At 39.6% G+C, this 12,467-nt stretch overlaps 1 protein-coding gene across 3 annotated transcripts in view; it reads right to left on the bottom strand.

The window, feature by feature from the left end:
• LOC131668139 (protein Skeletor, isoforms B/C) overlaps positions 1 to 11,480 on the bottom strand; it is a 59,029-nt gene extending 47,549 nt beyond the window's left edge. The window contains exon 1 of one of the 3 annotated variants that reach the window (XM_058942039.1): positions 11,038 to 11,480. The gene's annotated coding sequence lies outside the window, so the exon portion shown is untranslated. Of the gene's footprint in view, positions 1 to 4,293; positions 4,309 to 11,037 lie in introns of those variants that run through there. The other 2 variants (XM_058942040.1, XM_058942041.1) reach the window with 2 other exon arrangements.
• Positions 11,481 to 12,467: the final 987 nt, after the last annotated feature.

Raw genomic sequence — 12,467 nt, forward strand, 5'->3', positions numbered from 1 at the left:
TTTCGATCTCGACCTTGCCGCGACTGCGAGCCGCGCGCGCGCGCGCGCCCTTCGCCGCCGGGCTTGCAGGCCTCGCCTGGCCTGCCCCTCGCGCTGATTTATGAAGGTCGACCGCCGGCCCAGCCGTCCTCTCTCTCTCTCTCTCTCTCGCTCTCTGCTTTTCTAAGGCCATTTTTCAGAGGATCGTGCAATGCGACGCTCCTGCCCGCCCTCGCGGCCTCTTTGCTTTCGTTACGTTCTCGCCGACGGACAGTAGAGCTAATTTCGCGGGCGTTCGTATATGCTAAACCTTTCTTTATAAACGGGACTATCGCCATAACAGGACTAGCATGTACGCTAAAAAGAGAGCTCGTACAGCCTGCGCCGAGTATCAATTCTTCAAGGGGAGGTTATCCACGTAGTTCTCAAAAGCACACACCTGGCTAAATTTTACCATCGCCCGGTTTAGCGATTGCAATTGATGGATAATAATAAATCACGGCGGCAGTCCCACGGGCTCTGTTAATTCAATCAAGTTGATACTGAAAACGCGTTCTACCTGTGTTTCATATGGTCATGTTAATAGATAACACTTGATTTCTAATGAATTCGCATAACTGCATGTATTTAGATTACTGTCTATTGATAGTAATTGAGAATGTAAAATTAATTTAACTTTTCCCAGAAAAATCAGATATAGAAATATATGGAGTTTCTATATTATTTCCAACAGAATAAAAATATATTGGCTGTATTCTGTTATTTCTGATTTACTGGAAAAGTTTTGTTAAAACATTGAAATGCACGTTATCAAGTTATATAAAGTATTCGACAACATTCTTTCTTTTTTTTTATCATACGGTGAAATTCTATTTACATAATCATATCTATACATTTATTTGGCACTACTAATCTGTAAACGTGTAATTAGTTATGAAAATTAGACTCATACAGCATGCTCTCTTATATTAATCAGCCAATATCCTCGTTAGCTTTGAAAGTCCAAGTAAAATCTTTAAATTCATTACAGTGTAGCAGAGAATACTTGTAAGCTACCAATTATACATCTAAGCTCCGTTAAATCAAGTAAAAAAGTGGCACTTGAGAAGAAGAAAAAACAAAGGCAGATACGAATAGCTCTTTGTTTTTTTTCAGAAGCCGTTGAAATTAAGCGAGAATGGTCATAAACGTGAGGTTACGCATAGACAATTGAAAAACAAGCTGCTATTCTTGATTTCTTTTTCCTGAATTGAAAATTATGCCGCGCGCGAAGGAAATCTCGCGCGAGCGTATCGGTTTCACACGCGCAGGCAGGCACTCGCCGCGCGCGCGCGCGGAGGATCTCCGAGGTCGCTCGACTTACGTACATTTTTACAAGGGGACCGCGAGCGCAATAAATAAGGAGAACGTTATATCGTCGTCCTTGCATATCGTCGTGTTCGTTATTCGCATTACTCATGCGGCCGTTGAATCCGACTTTTCTAATTCCGTTTGCGATTCTCTGTCGTTCGTGAAATAAGGAAGCTGTATGCGCGAGATCGCCTTTGCGACATCCAAGTCAGCTTCGTGAATAAATTTGGCATTGATAAAATGTCAATGAGATTATTCATTTTCGTCTTTTAGGACCAAAATTCTAAATTAAATATTTGATTGAATGCGTTGAAAAAAAATTACTATTACAGTATTTGACGTGTGGATGTGACAGACGCGTAAATCGTGAAAACAGGAATAAAAAGGAGAGTGACAGCTGCAGAAAGACACATAACCTCATTCAGATTTATTCCAAATTCGAAAGTTAGCTTAGATATATATATGTAAAAATCCTATTGTCAGTGATAGCTCTTCACTCGTCTGACGGCACTGCGCACGAGTGCCGATGGAAAATTGATTGATGCGCGCAGCGCCGCGGTAAGAATGCCAAGTTCTCAGCCAAACTCACTTATGCCCTCGTAATAAAAGGCAAGAGAGACAGAGAAGAAAGCCGACACTTTTCTTATCGTACTTTTTCCTTTTTCCATGGCGGACCGTTATCGCAAGAGACGATGAAAATAAGACATTTTTTCCCGAGGCCCTTTCGAAATAATCAGGCGCAAGAGCTTATAAAGTCCGCTCGTGCGGAGCAGCGGCTCGGGGCGGTAGAGACGGCCACTTCTGAATTCGAGATCAGCTACCCGGAGATATATAGGCGAGTATGGCGTTTCCTTACCTATCGAAAATCGATTTTTCTTTTTACACTGGCCGCTGAACCGGGCCGCGCGCTCTTCTGCCTTCTCGCCGCGGACACTGTGCTCGCGAGTATTTTTATCAGCCAATCTAAAATTTAATCTGTCGCGCTCGCTCAAAATAATATCAAAGTCGCTCGCGGAAATAAAGTTTTACAATTAAGCTGAAAAATTTTGCGCTCGCGCGCGAGGTCGAAAACAGGAAAGTTTTTCAATTAAACGTTGAAGGTTGACGACGCGCCCGCGTCACTTGCCTCCGTCTGCGAGCACACGGGAACGGAAAAAAAAGAAGAATCTTCGCCGATGCGCGGAAAGAGTAAAACCAATTCACATGAGTGTATAATTTTCATCTAGCCTTAAAAGCATCGGCCATTAATCATCGCAAACACACGGCATGTGTTTGCGTAAAAACAATTACATCTCTACCGCAGATATAACGCGAGCGCGCGCCTGTGTATCTCGTCCCACATGATTCAACACTTTGAGAGAGCGGAGCAAGTCCCGCGGGACGAGCTGCGAAACCCATAGGGTTCATTTTAATTCTCCGCCCGGCGAATTGCCGAAGTGGGTATTTAGCCGCATGCAAAACCGATGGCTGCGCGCAGCCAGACTGATATTACGATGAACCCTCCGCGTCGTCATCTATATAGACTGAAAATGTGCCGCGGCCATGCTAACCATTGCCCGTTGGCTATATTCTCATTCTGCTGTCAATCTTGAAAGTCGAGCTTACGCTTAATAAGCTTCTACGCTTTCCAGTTTTTTTTTAATGATCCTCTTTTTATCTCCTAACATGTTCGATGCAACAATTAATTTCAATTTCATATCTTGATCGAGCTTTTCGATAATAAATTCTCAAACTAACAAATCTCGTCATTTCAAGATTCAATAAAAAACTCAAAATAGTGTAGTAGTATAGCCGACTAACTTACGAATAACTGTAGTTAGTGATTGTTTTCAACTAGAAAAATTACAATTATAAAACTTTGTACAAAAATATGTTACAAATTGTTTCGGGGTTTATCGTACATTTTGTCAATAAATTCAATTATTACAGATCAACAATCATCTTTCCAAGTATGTTGATCATTTCAGGATAAACTTTTATGAAACGGAGAAACAATTTCTTTTTCTTTTAATGCCAGCATCGCGCCGTTTTGATTGGCAACTTTAATATCATTATTTGCTACGTCAAACGCTATGAAAGCCAAACACATATGTTTTTGATTTAGATTGTGGCAGTTGCGAGAGTAAACACTGCCAATATATTTGGCGCCGTGTCGCCTATGGAACTGCTCCAAATCGCACGGAGACTCGTAAAGTGTATTGTAAATATAATTTACTTTAATATTTCTGTTAGTGATAAACTAATTATTGGCTTCAAACAAGCTTATAACTGGACGTTTTTTTACAGTTTAAATGATGCACAGTACTAAAATTGTTTTGATTTGTACAATAGACTGGTAGTTTTGAACGGTCATAGAAAAAGTAGCATCCACATATTGAATATTGGATGAGAACATAATCACTTTGCATTTGTTAAAAGTTTTTAATATTTATGTTCCAGCAAAGGAAAACTTTATTATGCATAATTCTGTTAAACTGAGTGCAGAAAAAAGTATCCACTTAAAAAGATAAAATGGAAAATGTAATTTTCATTGAAACGTCAATCGCGTCAAATTATGCATTTGATATGTCGACCGGTAAATAGCTATAATATCGCGTTGATCGATTTATTTTTCGGAAGTAGGGGCGTGCGAAAGAAACGAGACATTAACTCGAATGCCAATGCGAGCGATCAATGTAAATTTGCCATTAACCCAAGAGCAAGTATTATGCGTTGTTTATCGATAAATCATAAGCGTGAGTCTACCTGTCAACTCACATTGGCAGAATGATTCACCTTGACACGAATATATATATATATATATATATATATATATATATATATATATATATATAGTTTCACATCCATTGTCATCTGGAAAGAAAAGAGGAGAGCTGTGCCGCCGCCGGCACAATTCTGCACTGGCGTAACAGTCGCAATCCCAGGCACACGTATCATCCGCACGAGCGACAATGTGATTCTCACCTAGTACATACTGAAGTTTAATATCCTTTGACGAGAAAAGAGGGACACGTGACCGAACGGCACGCGCGCGCCTAATAAACTGCGCGCCTTCCAGCCTCGAGGGGTGGTACTCGCCACGCTGACTCGCATCTATGTATGTACGCGCATCGCACATATATTAAATCAACGATCCTCGTGTCCGTATGCACTACAACGTGCGTACCCGGCCTCTTCAGGCCAATTTCCAGATGCTACGGTGTTGTGTCGACGCAGACCCGTTATAAACTTGGGTTAGCCAGGCTTTAACGCGAAGCAGCACTGATTTTGCCGGAACTGTTTTATGAATTATTTGATGGGACCTGAATTAGGGCTGTCTTCATTGCACAGTTGGGTAATTGCTTGGCACTTAAAAAAGATTATATGTTAGCTTCGTGTTGTTCAGAAGACTCAGTGCAAACTGTTCTATAATAATAGATTATACTTTGATCCTTGTTTTTCACGATTAAACGTAGCACACTGAATCTTAATTAAATGAAAAAATAATTATTTTACTTGACAGTTATAGCAAGGATTTGATGTGAAAATAATACCAAATAAACAAATATGATGATTACTATAATGAAACGAATGCGAGCGTTAGAGCTACGTTACCGTTTTAAATTTATTTTCACGAACACCGACTTTCCACGATCAATCAATTTTGACCACTGTTAATCAAAATTATAGCGTGGATTCACGTTTAATTTTCAACATCCTTAATGAAAAAAATGAAATAAAAAAGTCAGTTATTAATGATATTCTGACTTTGGAACATCGTATAAAATTCAATTCAATTTTTTTATCAAATAATTTCATACAGAATTTGAAGGTAGGGTCGATTATGAACTGTACATGAGTTTCAATTAAATTCTTGATAAAATATTGTATAGTTATAACTTTGATATAACTTTTAACAGGTTCATGAAGAGGTTCTGTATAATAACCGTCGAAATATACCAAACATCTGATTACGGATTAGGGGATATCAAAGCAACGTTATTTGAAATTGTCTGGTATGGGCGAAAACAGAAAATAATCGTACTAGTGATCGAGTTCACTAATGTGATAATAGAAGCAACCTAGTTTTGCTTATGTTATCGGGTTACATTGAAAACAACCAGTAGTAATAATGAATTATATCAAAGAATAAAAATATTGAAACTGCCTAAAATACACTCAAAGATTAGTTCGCATTTTAGAAAAATGTTGAAATCAAGATATTTTAGTGCAGTTAATGTTAAGCAAACGTGAGAAGGCAAGTGGTAAGAATTACCATTCAAGAATCGAGCCGTTCGTTCGTTTATGGTGCCGCAGCCACCCACTAGATGGCAGTAACGTACAAATCTGCCCCGCACCAGCCAACAGTCTTTTGTAAAGAAAATATACAAATGACTTTAGTTTAAGTTTATCCACGAAAAAGTACATTCATCTTCAATTATATTCAGAAGGTTCTTTCGAAAAATGGCACGAGGAAAATTTATACCGGACACAGATAGTTAAGCTTTATAATACATTGAACATTATAAACATTCAGTGTCAAATTTTACTCTGGAAAAAATAATAATTTAACGAAGATAGTAACATAATTATCGCAACGTAAAGACACCTTGCGTTAATAATTATTTTGAATATGACGAAAAACAGAAAAAGGACTACATACGTGAAATTAGTGTTATTTTATTGATTTAAATTTTCTCTCGTATAAATCAAAGTGATTTGTTTGTATAAAATGTAAATATATAAATATTATTAACAAGACTCTGATTTATTTGTTTTCACATCCAAATAAATGCACATATTCTCAAAATACAAAAAACATCAAATAAAGTAAATTACGTGCTTTCATATTCTAAAATCTATTGAGATATAAGAAAGAAATATGTAAAATATACTTAGATGATTCTAGTTTCGCTCGATTCGCAAATCGAGTTCAGGCGACTGAAAGTTTGTGAAGACAAATTAGAGAAAAAACGTACAATGAGAAAGGAATGGATGAATAGAGAGTAGTTGAAGCTTGAAGAAAATGAAGTTAAGAGCGAACTGTGCGAAAGGAACGACGAGAATAGTTTTATGAAATAGTATATACATCCAATCTATATCACAATATAAATTTAAAAAATAGACATGACTTCGTGTAACGGGTAGAAAAAGAATTAGGTCGAGATTTATTTCCAATTCAATATTGTCCAAAGTAAGTTTCAATATCACTCAGGAATTGAAATGGAGGGGGGGGGGAGTAGTAGACTCTCCCATCGAGTCGTCGGCGAAATTCGCGTCGGTGTGCCGTGCGACGATATGCGCTGGAGTGGAATAGCCTCCGAGTTTGTATCGGTTAAACGGAGCTTAAGATATATCCGTTGAGGTTAGACTTGATTTCCGCAATTCGTTACCACTTTTCACTACAGTTAGCTTAGCGCGATATGCAGTGGCATGATTGTTTTTTATTACATTAAACGATAATTATTAATACTTGCACTAGTTTTTCTCAAGTAGTTCCACATCCACAATTTTTTATTAACATTTACTTGACATTGCTGAACTTTTTGATTCACATAAGTATTCGAAAAAAAAAAAATTAATTTTTTATGATCATTCCATTGTAAGGGTTAAAATAGAAAATAAAATGGGCATAATGCGAAGAAAAGGGGGTGGAAAAGAAGGTCGATATTAGAATCGTAAATGAGGATAGGCGCGGAGTAGATATAAGATTTAGCCGAATAGAGAAATGGATCCTTTTTGTAGAGCGGCTTTGAAAATGCTCGAGGATTTGAGAGATGCTATCGAGTGGCATCAGGCGTAATCGCTGGGACGGCCGTTTGAGAATGATTGATGATCCATTTCACGCGGGAAAATCCTTTTGACAAGTTTAAAAGAATACACAAAATTACCATCTCTGGCAATTCATTTTCAAAGTAATAAATAAAGATGGAACAGTTATCTGTATATATAAGCATGTAATGAGATCGGAGGAGAGCGAGAGAGTAAATATAACGAGCGTGCAAGCTGCGTATTAATGTACATCGACAAGTAGACAGGTCTTCGGGTGGCTTGAAGTTCATAGAATCAGTAGGCTGCTGTGTACACTTGGCGCGTTCTCGCCTGTCAATTTGCATCGAGAGCGAAGTATGTACGGTAGGCGCTGCGCGCACCATCAAAGCCTCGCGAAAAAAGGGAGGGGAGCGGCGGCTATGTGTAGCGCAGTAGTTGAGAGTCGATAAGCGAGAGAGAGAGAGAGAGAGAGAGCGCGCGCGCGCGCAACCTTTACGACTATAGAAAAGCGGCCATTTGAATAAAGCAATTTGGCCGAATGCGTTATACTGCCAGTGGCGTTTAATTCAATCGGACGCCAGCCATGCACGCGTGTTGGGGGATGGCGGGGCTTTAACTATAGCTTCGCGCACGATGACAGCTCTCTCCCGGAGTTTTCCTCCTGATCCGATTGTTTCCTATTATTAATCTGATTACAGAGTTTCGCGCTGCGTTCGCGCTAAACTCCCATTTACTCATCGATTTCTATTTGCACGCCCTTTTCAAACTCGCACGCTTTTCTAGCTTAGAAGAGCAAGTAGACTTTTTAGTTTTTAAGGCTTCTATTGCAAAGTCTTCATCGCCTATTAATCAATTCAGATTTATGACGGTTTTTCGTAATGTCGCCACTGAAAACTCGAAGCTCATTTTATCTTGTAAAAAAGGTAAAAGTTTCTATGAAAAATTGATCACTCAAAGGAATCTCCACGGGAAAGCACAATACTCGAAAAATCATGCTTCACAACACAGATCTAATATTGCAACGATAAAAAACTTTTGCCAAGCAGAAAAGAATAAGTACTGCGCAAGGAGGGGAAGTTTGAAGAAGTTGCGCAATAAGCGCGACAATGAATGAGGGGCGCGTGAGGGGGGGGGGAGCTCACGAGGAAAAGGAAAGGTATAGCTAAAGATAAAATGAAATAAGGCAAAGAGAGGGAAAACAGAGTTAGCAGTAGCAACAGCTCGCTCTCGGCGATAATAAATCAACCAGTTGCGCGTTGCTCGCGCGGGCTTCGTCCCAAACACGCCCCTATGATGTAGCCAGACGGGTTAATTTCATTGCCGCTTTCACCCTCCTGCCGCTATAATGCCGCGCGACCGCACTGGCCGCGCCGCAGCGCGCGCCTTTTTTATGCGGAGCGCGAAAATAAAGACCGTCACGAGTGGCGCCTGTAACGGAGTACGTGCTCGGATTTTACAAGCGCAAGGCTGCCGCGCGCGGGCTTACACAGAGGAGCGCGTTATTAGCCGCAGAAAGTGAAAATTAGCCGTGGGGATGGCTAATTCCGTCGACGCGGCTTTCGCGGTATACGCATTAAAAGTTTACCTGCGCACACACGTCGATTATATCAATTTTGTCGGCAGCTGATTCGATTTTTGGACAAGACCCACGCCGTGCCGTTGTTATGTAGCTCTCTTCGTATTTCCAGAGAAGGCACAGAGAGTCGAGTGTGGTAGTCGATAACAAAAAAAAAATACAATTTCACACGAAACGAGGTACGAACAGATATGATTTATTACCCTCCATAAATTTCAATTTTATTTACTTTCATTTACGCGTTTCTCTATAAATATCGTTTTAGTATTTTTCTTAGAGGAAAGATCAACGAGATTTCAGTTCAAGTACATTTACCGTTTGCAAATGTTTGCAAGCTGATACTTATGCTTACAAAGATGTGCCTGACTAATTTTACACCTTACTACTTGAATAGATATTGAGACGAGGTATTCACCCCGGCACAGGAAACAATCGTTCATTTTGGAAATTGTTTCGTAAGTGTCATTCGTTATCTCGATTGGACTGACATGTAACAATAAGGTCACACTTACACAATATGCCTGCGAGAGACGCAACTTCGTCGCGCGAGAAGCAGCATAAAAGCAGAGGACGCGTGCTTTATGATTGCATTCAATGCTGCTTGTTCAACTTCGAATTGCACTATTGTCGAGCAGCGTTCAAAATGTCATTGCAAACTAGCTCTTCGCATTCGCAAATGCTCCCCAGAGATGTCAAGAGAAAGGAAAACGTTATTAAACTTTTCACGTCGTTCAAATGGACCTAGATTTGTTCATGTAGGGTAAAATAGAGAGCTGAACATGAGAAATAAAACAAAAAAAAAAGAAAAAGAAGCGAGCTGCTCGAGCATGGAAGTCGTTAATGAAAATTGATTGAATTTGGAAAAGTAGACTGATGGCGAGCGAGCTACAGCGGCCTAATTGCAAAGCTCAGGCATTCTGTCTTGCTAATTGACCGCAAGTCCTTGCTTTGCGTCTTATACACAGGCTGCGCGCAACAGCACTCCAATACAGCAGGAGCAGCAGCCAAGGAGCTTACTCGAAAGAGAGAGAGAGAGAGAGAGAGAGAGAGAGAGAGAGAGAGAGAGAGAGAGAGAGAGAGAGAGAGGAGAGAAAATTCAATAGTTCGAATGCTCAATAATGCGCAGAAGTCAATTTTCGAAATATAGATTTACAGACTATGGCACCCAGTGTAGGACTCTTCTCTTGATCGATTTTATCGGGTCTATATTGCCTGAATGGTGAATGGTGACCTATAGCCAACAAGCGACACGTAACGTTAACAATTCTCCGTGAAAATATAAGTAAGCGTCGAGATTCTACAAAGCATAAGGATTTTCAAGCTGGGACAAAGACGTGAAAAGGATCGAGCCAGGGCGGACGTTTATTTGATTGATGAGCGATGCTCCCTTCCCGCTAAATAAACTACGAGCTATTCCACTGTTTTTACCTTCTTTTCGTCAACTACATTTTTTTTTCACTATATATCGATCATTTACATAAAGCCTACTCGCGATCATTACGTAAATTGTATTGTACTTTTTAGCATAAACATTGAATATTATAAACAAATACGTTGAATCATGAATATTGTATTTCTTCAACATCATTAATAATTGTAGTAATTAAAGTAAAACATAAAATTGTTAATAGCGTGTAAAATATTTTTCTAATCGCTTCAAACAAAAAAAAACATTCATTAGTTGAAAATATATAAAAAAAAGACACTGGCGTAGCAGACCTACAGCTCCAGGTTAATTGTAAAAACATCAACTGTCTGCCTATCAAAGTTGATAATGATGCTGACGGATCATTCAGCAGGGAATAAACAATTGATCCTGTATTCAAAGCAGATTTTATTCAACTAAACTGCAAAATAAGCCATACATTGCTATGGATGTATACAAATCAAATATGACAGTTTAATGATAATATTTTAAATTGTATTTCTTTAACGTGTAGTTTTCACATCGATGTTTGCTGATGTTATGTCAATTACAGAATTGAGCGAGTCCAGTCACGCGGTGGTGGTCTTGTGTAGCAAGAAACAATCAATTGACAAGAAAATTTATGAATCAGAAGCTTGCAGTCAAATAAAGTTGATAAACACACAGTCAATGGGATAACATTCAAGAAAAAAATCCGAATGAACAACAAACAAAAGATAAATAGTTCATCACAGCAATGTATTTGTCATGTTTAAAAGATCAGTTTTGTCACGTGTTTATTGTGTAAGTTTTATTGTAGGCCTCTGTATAATGCCCGATAAATCTCGGGAAAATGCCATTCATCAAATAAAAGATCATCCTCACCGAGGTCGTTACATTCTAAGGATTTCTCTCCCTCCAATTACTCTCAACATGTAAAACGAGCAAACATCTAACGAGCTAGTCGATCCAGTACCTTGAGATTTTTCTTCTCATAACTCATCGATCATTTTGAGAGAAGAGAAATAACACGCAATCCTACACGTTACAATACATGATTCACCTAACACTCGGGGAAAGTAGGATAATTATTTTCCAAATTGTAAATCATAATTGTGAAGCACTTCAGCACGATAATATCCGGAATGCACTGTGTTCGTGTGGAGTGTCGGCGCAGATGCGAATCAAGCTGAGCGAGAGAGCGGGGAATGACGGTGAACGTGGAAAACGCATTTGGTCGTGCAAACGAAAATAAATTGGCGCAGCACATAATCGTCGTGGCACACGCGAAAGTCGTCGTTCTCTCTCTATCTATCTATCCATCTCTCCCTCGTCCTTTTTTTTGGCAGAGTCGAGGTGTACACGCACGTTTGGTCGCGAGAACGAGAGCTTGCAAGGCTCTGTCGCGAGCGGCCGGAGTCCAGACTCTGAGTCGAGTCTCTGTGTGCTGCTGCTGCTGTGCACCGCGGAATTTACTTCCTCCCTCCGACGCGTCGACAACTCCCCCTCATTTTCGCCCCTCCGCGTTTTTCGAATCGCGCGCGCCGCTCCACGCTCCACGTACCACGACATTTTCATTCCGTCGTTGTCGCCCTGACGCTGCCGGTGGTAGTGCATCGATCAGAACTCTCTCCCTCTTTAGGACAGTCATGCGCAAGGACTTTAATCGAATTGCAAGGCGAGCAGGCCAGTTTTCCGCACGCGTTCTTATTGTAACGGCTAGACAAGACGATGCACCCGCTTCTTAAAATTCATAGCCATTCGCCGACGGATATACCGACCTTTCTTCGCGCTCGTTTTTTCGCAACGCTGGTCCGCTTGCTCGCCGATACAAATTGGTTTCCAGTTAACTTCGTCAGCCGATCCACGATTCTCTTCAACCACAGCTGATGTGTATTTTGCCATGCACTCTGAACGATGAAAGCTTTCGTGCCCCGTTACCACGTCAAGAAGCATGTTCCATTTGCTTTACGTTTCTCTTTTCAAAGTTTATCGATTTTCTCAGAGACCTTCACGTTTAAATCACTTTGCGTATCAACAATACGAATCCGTATTGTAAATACCATTGCAGAGTTATTTCGTCTATGTAATTGCAATGCTTTTGTATTGGTTATTTTACATTACAGCATTATTAATATCCGAAAACTATATAACTTTTAGATAAAAGTGATCATCTATTAGGACCTAAAAGTCAAATCATAAAAAATATCTTCTAATCAAACAATAATTACTTCATATATATCGCTTTCAAATTTTTTTCATTTGATAGAAGATTTTACACTTTCATATCGGCTGAGTTTGTTAAAAAGACACGGATTTTTAGATAAACACGTCCATAAGTGTGTTATTTGTGAATTTTTAGATCCATGCATGAAATTCATAGTGAATCCATTATTTGTGATGATA

This window comes from Phymastichus coffea, unplaced genomic scaffold (assembly GCF_024137745.1).
Source record: "Phymastichus coffea isolate CEN01 unplaced genomic scaffold, Cenicafe_Pcof_1.1 PCOF00074, whole genome shotgun sequence".
Classification (NCBI taxonomy): Eukaryota; Metazoa; Arthropoda; class Insecta; order Hymenoptera; family Eulophidae; genus Phymastichus; species Phymastichus coffea.